The 11,110-nt window shown below is 40.6% G+C and overlaps 1 long non-coding RNA gene across 1 annotated transcript; it reads left to right on the forward strand.

Moving 5' to 3' along the window:
• Positions 1-1,708: 1,708 nt before the first annotated feature.
• LOC117454123 (uncharacterized) lies at positions 1,709-10,640 on the forward strand. The gene is made up of 3 exons (XR_004552954.2): positions 1,709-1,745; positions 10,249-10,352; positions 10,453-10,640. It is a non-coding gene; the product is annotated as an uncharacterized lncRNA (long non-coding RNA).
• The last annotated feature ends 470 nt before the right edge of the window (positions 10,641-11,110 follow it).

The raw sequence follows: 11,110 nt of genomic DNA on the forward strand, positions 1-11,110 counted from the left end.
TGACCCTAGATAAGAAACTGTCCTTCACTGCAAACATCGCTGCTACAACCCGTTGCTGCAGATACACTCTTTACAACATCAGGAAGATACGTCCCCTCCTGACCCAGAAAGCGACGCAACTTCTGGTCCAGGCTCTCGTCATCTCACGCCTTGACTACTGCAACTCCCTCCTGGCTAGTCTACCTGCATGTGCCATACGTCCTCTGCAGCTCATTCAGAATGCAGCGGCTCGTCTGGTCTTCAACCTTCCAAAATGTTCCCACACCACACCGCTCCTCCGCTCCCTTCACTGCTAGAATCCAGTAACTGCTAGAATCCACTTCAAGACACTGGTACTTGCGTACCATGCTGTGAATGGTTCTGGCCCTTCCTACATCCAGGACATGGTTAAACCGTACACCCCAGCACGTGCACTCCGCTCTGCATCAACCAAACGGCTCGCTGCACCCGCACTGCGAGGGGGACCCAAGTTCCCATCAGCAAAAACACGTTGGTTTGCTATCCTGGCTCCAAAATGGTGGAATGAGCTCCCCATTGACATCAGGACAGCAGGAAGCCTACACATCTTCCGGCGCAGACTGAAAACTCATCTCTTTCGACTCCACTTCGAGCGATAGAATTACTAACAAAGCACTTATTTACTAATAAAGGACTGGCTTATCTAAAGCCAGTTGAGTAGCACTTGAAATATGTTGGCTCTATGAAACCTGGTGTACTTATATGATTCTGTTTTCTTCAAGTTTGTATCTTCTTGGTTGAATGCACTTATCACTTTGGATAAAAGCGTCAGCTAAATGCAATGTAATGTAATCTAATGCCAAATGAAAAGCTAAAAGGGGAGTCAAATGTTCGACTATCATTCTTCAGGTGCGCACAAACATGTCCCGAAGAGGGAAAAAACAAAATGAACGCAGATTTAAACTGAGGAAACCAAAGGGTTACGTTACAGTTAAGGTTACGGAACGATCGTGGTCATGATTACATTCGGGGAAAATTGGGTTTTAGTAGAAAATATAGTTTCAGTAGGAGATCTCATGCCAACCACAGACTCAGATCACCCCTCCCGGCTAGCTTCCTCCTTACTTCCTCTGGCCTCGAATCATCCCTTACGAAAATGAACTATAGTATTACTATAGTTTACTATAAGAGTTGTATAGTATCCTATAGTAAGTTTGTAGAGTTCTATAGTATTTTTCACCAGCTATCGTATTACTATAGTCTTTTCTGTAGTGCCATTTTACTAGCTATAGTAGCCCTATAATATTTCAATAGTAATACTATGTATCTAGATCTTTGTAGTATTCCTATATTATTTTAAATATTATAATAATATATAGTGTTTCTGTAGTTGTTTTTTAACACACTATAGACCACTCCTATAGTAATGATATTGTCATAATGAATGCATATTATTACCATAGTGTTTGTAAAAGTATTACACTTCTAGAATTAATGTCATTTTTTTTAACACACTGCTGTGTCAAAGGCAATTCAACACATTCAGTGTCATTTCTGAACTATTTTACACAGTGTAGTAGAAAAAATAAAAATGCACATAGTCAACACATTAGTTTTGACTAACACTGGGCTAACATTGGGCACTGTCATTGGGCACTGTCCTGCCCAATCACGGTTGAGTTATTTCAAATGTATCATTTTTCAACTGTCCATCAAATGTCCCAACTGCCATTTCACCTCTGGCTGCTGCGGAGGATGGATGTCAGCAGAGGAGAGTCTAACTCTAGGTAAGTTACAGAAACAAAACTTTTTTAACAAAGTGAGCAGATATGTTGTCATAATGTGAGCAAGCTAGGGGTCTAAATACATATTTTTAAACTTAAATAAATATGTTTTTTCAATGTTGAACAGCTAACTATTGAAGGATAAAAATAAGGCAAAAAGTAACTCTGAATATAAGATATAGTAAATCCTGTTATAGGAAACGCTAAAAACATTGAGCTGTCTGAGTGTAAAAATAACGTGTTAAAGTTTACTGTTGAGATGCCTCAGCAGTTTGGCCGGCTACATCCTGCTATCTTCAAGGACTAGAAAACCATGGTACGGTATGTGGGGCCCTGATCTTCACCAGGCGCAACTGTCTTGTGAGAAAACCAGTTAAAACAGGTAATTAGAAAAAAAGGGAGTATGGCCCTGGCCTGACCTTAGCTAAAACTGGGTGTTGCTGGGCAGAAAAGGCAGACTGCAGCACAGAGAGCACCAAAGGTGGGGGCTTCACAGCAAATACTATAAAGAACAAGATATATTCAGAATTCGAGACTCACTTCAACTGGGATCTCACACTGACGAGCTTGTCACGGTGGGAACTCAAGAAGGAGTCCAAGGCGCTGGCGTTTTGTGGTATAGTATGGATTGATATATCTTTGTTGAACTGTGTAATAAAGTGCTTATTTGAAGAAACAATCCATTGGAGTGCAAAGTCTAGTTTTTGTACAGCTAACAGAGAATAGTGTCTAGGACACAATTCCTTTTCCCTCAGAACTAAGAAAGGTCATCGGCAGATCCGGACGGCGACCCCGCTCTGGCCATATCCAAACGATCTGCGGCGGAGGACGGACCTGGTCCGGTAGACTCCAACAGCTTGGTGACCCCGTGACGTGATGGTCTAGAGCGGGTAGTCTGGACACCGATGACTTTCTGAGAGGACACCAAAAAAAACATTGAGTTTACGGCTTTTTACAAGAAACCATCTCACACAATCAAAACCCGGGTAATTTAGAATCAAGGTAAGCATCTGCCTGTTTACAACAAATAGATGTGTTTGAAATACCACTACATTTTAGGATTGTGTGAAAATGGCAGAAATAATTGTCTCAGCTAAAAAGTAAAGATAAAACGTAAATAAAATTGGTGTGCACTAAATAGATCAACAAGGGTATAACAAATCTGTGATGAGAAGCGGGTGAAACCCGTAATTTATGAGGATCCGCCGCGGTCCAAAGGGAAGGTGTCAAACTAGTAAACTAGTAGCCAATAGTACAGTGTAAAACTAGGGGAGACTCTAGTATCTAAAGGGAAGGTGTCAAACTAGTAAACTAGTAGCCAATAGTACAGTGTAAAACTAGGGGAGACTCTAGTATCTAAAGGGAAGGTGTAAAACTAGTAAAACTAGTAGCCAATAGTACAGTTGTAAAACTAGGGGAGACTCTAGTATCTAAAGGGAAGGTGTAAAACTAGTAAAACTAGTAGCCAATAGTACAGTGTAAAACTAGGGGAGACTCTAGTATCTAAGGAAAGGTGTAAAACTGGTCGCCATATCAGTAGCTAATATATCTGTGTAGGCCTACAATGTTTGATTGTTTGAGAAAGAATAGTTTGGGGGAAACCTTCCCTGGGAAACTTAAAGGAGTTGTATGATCTATTTGTTGATTGTTCTGTCTGTTGGTTGTCATTGTTGATTCGTAAAAACCTTGTTTTATGTTGGTAAATGTTTTGGTATACCAATAGTTTGTTGTTAGTTTGTTGAAAGAAGCCCCCCTTCTCTTGAAAAAGGCTGAGAGCTCCAGCCGGAGCCGGGGTGTCAGTATTTGTCTGTGAAAGAATCTCCCCCCACTTTCGGATTCTGTAGAAGAGTACTCTTTGTTTCAATCAGAAAAAGAGCAAGCTATTCATCACAATTGTATTTTTAGGTTATGAAATAAAACAAAAAAGTAGTAGCCTAAGTGATAAGCAGGAGGGTTTTTGAACGCTTGTCAGTCAGAATAATGTTTATATAACAGGGGAAGCTCATTTGTGGTCAGCTGCCCTCTGTTCTTCAATATTCTGTGTTGCTCCACGGACATTCAAATAAATAAGAATAAGGACATTAAGAGAAACGACAAGATTTGTCCAGTGTATTAATAATACAAGTGAACACATATTAACCTAGTCAGATAAATAGATACGAAGTCATTCTTATTCAAGGAAGCCCCCCTCCTCCTGGAATGCCTGTTCCAGCCGGGGTGTCTGTGAGAGTACCCACACCCCCCTCCTTTTTTTTTCTCTCTCCTATTTGCTCTCTTCTTAAATGCATGAAGAAAGAGCATTGAATTTAAAAACAAGGAGTGGAATAACATTGAAAATTAATAGATCAATGTGGGAGCTGAAGTAGTAGATATTGAAATAAATAAGAAACTATAATTTGCTGTTTTAGCATAGTTTTTGTAGGATACAGTTACGTCACTTTGTGGTTTTATGAGGGTTTTGAGAACTGATTGGTACCATTGCATTACATTGTGAATGTCATGGTATTTGTCATTAACTAAGGATTGTACTTAATTATATTTCAAGGAAAACAATTATATTACAGACAGTAACGTTAAGGGAAAGTAAAAAGTGGTTCACGTTAAAACAGAGCATTGGTGGCATTTTCAGTTCATTGCTTACTTCCACACGCCTTTCCCCCTCCTTGTCTCTTTCATGACTTTATTTAATGCATTAGAACGATTGTTATCGTAACTTTCCGTGTTTATAGAATTCAAACTCACTGTTCACATTACGGAGTATATTTCCGGAACGGCCTTTCAAAATAAAAGCCACAGGCCGCTGTTCACCAGAGATGCCTTCACAATAAAACAGTAATTAGATTAACAATATATTTAACTTATATTACGTCCTTAAACATTGATTTTAATTCATTACAGCTTTCAAATACGGCGCGGATTGAATACAGTTATTTGTATTCCGTTACAACCTCACCATGCTTGTAACACAACTTAGATAAACAATTTGAAAATGAATAGAATTAACCAAGTAGATAAAAGATTAGTATAGTGGTTAAGGAGGGTGTCTTTGTTTTGCCTATTAACTTATAACTGAAGTAATAAAGAATAGGCAGACTACTATCATCATTAGTTTGTTTTAACACTCACATGTTTCAGCATTCCTGACCTCAGCCGTTTTATTTTGCAACCCGTTGGGAGAGAGATTTAAATTGAGTTTTTCTCAGTGGCTGGATGTGATTACAACAGCATTGGATAGTTCTGCACCACCTTTTGGGTTCTCTGAATCAGTGTGTTGGTGAAGAGTTGCTCACTGCGAACAGAAGAAGTGTGCAAAGAACGCATAGGAGATATTGACATTATGCTTGTGCCTCGTTGTCAAGGCAACAGTGGTGTGAAGAGGTACTGCGGTTTTGGGGGATTTCTGCTGTACAGCCGACAACGTGTGTCTGTCAAGTGATTCCTTCCCTCATCCCAAAGCCAGGGAGAGTTTCCTTGGAGCCCACTGACCAGGGCCGGTCCTAGCTTTTTGGGGACCCTGCCACTGACTACAGCTGCATCACTGACTGTGCTCATTATGACAAGATCTTGAGACATGCTTGTCTCAGATTGTTCTGGAGGAATGATGCAATGATTTTACAGCATAATTGTGCAAGAGTTTCCCAGGGGGTGGTGTAGAAACCTTAATGCTTAGTGTTTAGATAAGAGGCTGCTTGTTTAAATGATGGTCTGGAATACTGAAAAGATTACAGTTTAATATTCTTGTTTAGCAAACAAGACATCTGATTATTATGTCACACATAATAATCTTGTTATAGAAACTAGCTATGGGTAAAACGTGTGGTTGTTATACCATTGTTATCATGAACAAAAGATAAATAAGGAAATAGTATCTGCTTAAAGATGAACGGATTTCATACCCTAGAGAGGATTAGTTATTGTGAATACTCCACAAGGTATCTACTAATGTATTGTAAAGAACTTGAATTGACTTGATAAATAAGTGAAGATAAGAAGATGTATTAACCATGAATTAATCAATTGGTAAATAAAAAATAGCGGTAAAGAGAAAACTATTAAAGTGAAGTGAAAAATCATCCTAAAACACACTGAAAAAGGAGGGGGAGGGCATGATGGAGGTATGCACTGGACTTTAAGTAGTGGGTGTTTGGGAGTTAGGAGTACAGAGTAGAACCCTTTTCATCATGTTTACAAATGATTCTTTTAGAGTTTTTATTCAAGTGTGAATTTGGTAGTGTTTTAATTTGTTACAGTATTGATCAGTTCAAAGGGAGAGTTTTAGTAACAGCTCTATAAGATCAGACAAATATTTCTTTATATAGGTCATGTTGAAGGGAAAGCTAGTTCTAAACAAAATATAGTATTTCAATTTGAGGTACTGGTTTTACCATTGTGGCATAGTTATTACCATAGGAGGACTTTCGGATGGACATACGAAATGACTTCTGTTTTTAAATCCTTGATAAAGTAGGGAGTAATTGTTGCATGTTCGGACACCCAAGGTTCCACGCATTGTTAAAGAGGGTAACATTGTTCTTTAAGTGCACCAGAATTGAAGATAAATTAATATAATGAGTTATGAAATACATAGCAGAGCTTTACAGATCCTGATAATGTTTTGACTCAAGAAAATAATTATAGACACAAGTTTCTGAAGTGAGTTTTGTACCAAGTTGCAGGGAATTTGGGAAACAGCTGTCCCAATGAAAAGTTAGAGATATCTTGAAAAATATAGTTGTAATCGTGAATTAATAAATGATGGCGCTCCATATATGACATATTTGTGTAGACAAAGGATACTGGCCTATGCTGACATGTCAAAGTCTCTGCAGAGCACGACACATGGCCAAAAAGACTGAGACCAAATGACCTTTGACCCTGACCGACAGTGTAACTTGAGAAGGCACTGACAATGACTGACTCTGGGGTGAACCTGACCAAACTTGACTTTACAACCTGACAGTGTGAGTGTATGTCTGCATGTGATCAGTGCAACTGCATGATTTAAAACAATGACTATCAAGCATGCTTTTGGACTAACACATTATTTTAGGGGCTACTGTGAGAGATGTAATTCCAGAATGGAATACTGAAGAAGTTGACCTGTGATAATGAAACCATTTTGTAATATTTCAACAGGTATTAAAGTAACTGAGGTTTGAAATGTAGAAAGAACATATTACAGTTAAAGCTAAAACATAGTAATGTAATGACACAGAATTTAATTTAGACAACATCATGTAACTAGCCTGGTAAAGAAGTAAAAGCCATAGCCTTTATTGTTTAGGTCATTATGGGGATATACATTTCATCTAAATTCATAATAGAAAGACATTTGATGATAGTTTGTTGGAATTCTGTATTCATACGCAGTGGAGGATCAAAAAAGCTGAGGGCCCAGGAGCCCTGAGCGTAGGCTTGAGGGATTTGTATCAGATTTCTCCACACAGGTTGCTGGCGCCAAAAGGGGGACCCAGGAGGCCGACACAGCGGAGTTCGTCTGGCTGAAGGTCATCAGGACAAAGTGGCTCTCCGGCCCCGACCGAGTGACCCAGCGGACCTCTCAAGCCGTCTGCATAGGAGGAAAGGGGGACAGCTGGTGCCAGTGTGCGGCGGGGAAACCACCTGCTAGGACCAGGGACGACATCAGGACGGACGGGGCCCTCGCAGAGGAGGTCGACTCGGAAGGAGCCATCAGTGGACCGGAGAAGGAGGATCGTGAAGACATCTCTCCAGCATCGACCCGGAAGCCGCCATCAGCGGGCCGGAGGAGGAGGATCTGAAAGACATCTCTCTAGCAGGCAGCCCAGAAGCCGCAGTAAGCGGATCGGGGGGACAAAGACACGGCAAGCCAGGACGGCCTAAAAGGGGCCTACGCTGTGAGTTCGCGGACGAATCCACAGCAGCCAGAGCCAAAGGACACACAGAGGAAGCTGAGGGCAGCAGGGACGCTGAATACGTCCACCTGAAGACGATCAAACCCAAGTGGTGTGCTCCAAGGTTCTCTGAACCACTCAAGGTAACCCAGCGAACAGATCATGCAGTCAGAGTAGACGGAAAAGGAGACACGTGGTACCACTGGAGCAGGTGTGTGGAAGCACCAGCACCTACCAGGACCCTCGCTGACACCATCCAGGACCTAGGCCAACTGAACATCAGGCAAACAACCGAAGCCCCCCAACCCCCAAGTGTGGACATCGACTCAACTTCCGAGGAGGAGGAGACAACAGGAGAACCAACGACAGCCCAGGAGATAACAGCCGGCGAGGAGGCACAACAAGGGACCGCTCCCCCAAAGTAGGCGGTACACCACACGCATCACATACACACACCACACAAGAGACACTCACCTACACTGATACACCAAAGAACTTTTACAAGAAAAACGAAGATGAAGAAGAACTCAGGACCTAACCAACACCTCTATTGCTTGGCCTTAACACTTTGTTTTTTCATCATTGTTGGAATAATCATTATCATAGTGGGTGAAAGGGGGAGGCAAATCATTGACCAAAGTAATAATCCAAATTCCCCACAAAATGAAACTACACAAGATATCAATGGCCGTGTTTGCAGCAATTTTGACCTTGTGCGGGTGCTGCTGCATCCCATGTATCCGCTCAATGGTGGACAAAATAATTAGTACCGCCATAGCACCTTCTACTCCCCTGGGCCAACAACTCGCCTTGCTATCCTTAGAAAACAACCCAGACATTGAGGAAGGCGAAGAAGAAGCAGCAGCAATGGACACTTTCCCGACAGCACCACCAGTACCACCGTATGGCAGAATGTGGGAAAGAGAGACAGAAGCCTAAAACAGCTGACATAAATGTACATAAACAATAGCGTTGTTTTGTTGCCCCAATCATTAGAATGGGGCAAAAGGGGGATTGAAGGATAAAAATAAGGCAAAAAGTAACTGTGAATATAAGATATAGTAAATCCTGTTATAGGAAACGCTAAAAACATTGAGCTGTCTGAGTGGAAAAATAACGTGTTAAAGTTTACTGTTGAGATGCCTCAGCAGTTTGGCCGGCTACATCCTGCTATCTTCAAGGACTAGAAAACCATGGTACGGTATGTGGGGCCCTGATCTTCACCAGGCGCAACTGTCTTGTGAGAAAACCAGTTAAAACAGGTAATTAGAAAAAAAGGGAGTATGGCCCTGGCCTGACCTTAGCTAAAACTGGGTGTTGCTGGGCAGAAAAGGCAGACTGCAGCACAGAGAGCACCAAAGGTGGGGGCTTCACAGCAAATACTATAAAGAACAAGATATATTCAGAATTCGAGACTCACTTCAACTGGGATCTCACACTGACAAGCTTGTCACGGTGGGAACTCAAGAAGGAGTCCAAGGCGCTGGCGTTTTGTGGTATAGTATGGATTGATATATCTTTGTTGAACTGTGTAATAAAGTGCTTATTTGAAGAAACAATCCATTGGAGTGCAAAGTCTAGTTTTTGTACAGCTAACAGAGAATAGTGTCTAGGACACAATTCCTTTTCCCTCAGAACTAAGAAAGGTCATCGGCAGATCCGGACGGCGACCCCGCTCTGGCCATATCCAAACGATCTGCGCGGAGGACGGACCTGGTCCGGTAGACTCCAACACTATTGTTTGAGTTTAGCTGCCTGGATGACAATTATTTTCCTTTAAGCCGTTCTTCTATTTTATTGTATTTATTTTATCTTGACTTAATGTAGCTTACACTATTTTCTGTGACCATCATTCTTCAATCGACATTATATTGATAGCATTAGCAGCTATATGTTTAATGCTATCTAGCTACTTTGGCTGGGTTTCATTGTTCGGCCAGATGTGGCGGGAAAGTGCAAGTGAGAAGTTGATATACAGTCTCTTACAGTGTAAATACGTAACTTACTCGCACTAAAGTTATTAGTAGTACGTGTACACTACAGTTTACCTGTTTCTGACTAAAACATCAGCCACTACTCTATACTTGCACATATTATATTGTGTAGAAGGGAGATTTCATATCTGCCTCTTGTCGCTAAGGCAACTTGTGTATGTGAGATGCAGCGTCACACACTGCACGTTGGGCCTTCCCTTCCGATTATTTGATTGGTCGGAAGGGAAGGGCCTGACATGTCCCTGACACAGCGGACTGCGGGTGTAGTATAGAGTGAGTAGCGTGCAATACTGTGTTTCACCACACATTAATTTAGAGGGGCGCTGTTTCAGTCTTTGTAAAATACTCACTGACAACAGCGGAGAGATGTTTTTTAATACAAATAAAAAATATGAAGAAATACCCAGCCTCCAGGAGAAAACGCCACTGGAGGCTGAGCAGAATATCCCCTGTGCTTCGCTAGAAGTTGTCTTTATGGGTGAAGTTAATTAACTTAAAATTACCATACTCCTTATAATTTATATAAGGTGTGTATTAATGGGTTTAACTAGAAGATGATAGATGATAGCATTTAATTTAATCTGGCATAATATGATTAGTCAACATCAGAATGAATTTGTCTTTTTCTTATAATTACAGGAAGCGGGAATGAGCTGCAGGAATCTGTTAAAGTCCTAGCAAAAAGGAAATTAATAGAATAATCTACAGTGTCCAAAGCACAAACCATCTCCTGGAAGAAACAGGTGAATTTGGATTTGTCCTGGATAGGATTTTAAAATACAACACAGACTTCAAAGAGTTTATAGATGTTGATAGAAGTGAGAACATCAGTAACTTTGACAGATTCCAAGTGCACTTTTCTGAAGCACCGGATCTTCAGCCTGTCCTAAGAGAAGTCTGTAAAACTCAGGTATACATGTATCATGCTTGTTAAATTGTGTTTCAAAAAATCACACAGACCAGAACTTTACTTTGTGCTGTGCTTGCTCTTATTGTTTTGTTCAGCCAAGAACCAGAAGAAGAAGAAGACCAGCCTCAAACTTGTCAAAGTTTGCTTCTCTGACTTGGTGGAGAGGCATGGGTTGTAAGTATATGAATGTGAAATGTGTTTATATATAGGGCTTGGGACACTTTTCCCCTTAATTTCATTGCCCAACCATTTCTGTTTCGGGCCTGAAATTGTTCTTGTATATTTTTTACATTTAAGTTATTCGTATTCATATTCTGTGAACAATGTATTTTATTTTGTTAATAAAGTCCCTATCTTTCAAATTGAAACTGCTCTGCTTGCCAACTTGTATTTGTTGATACCATACTTACTATAGGGATGAATACATCATTATTAAAGCTAATTAACTATAGATTCACTATAAGATCACCATAGCCAACTCTATAGTATTACTATAGTAATTTTCTGTAGTGTGTTCCAAAAAACCATAGAAATAATATATAAAGCACTATAGTGATACTACATAAAACTCAATAGTATAGCTATAATAAT

This window comes from Pseudochaenichthys georgianus, chromosome 10, assembly GCF_902827115.2.
Source record: "Pseudochaenichthys georgianus chromosome 10, fPseGeo1.2, whole genome shotgun sequence".
Lineage (NCBI taxonomy): Eukaryota > Metazoa > Chordata > Actinopteri > Perciformes > Channichthyidae > Pseudochaenichthys > Pseudochaenichthys georgianus.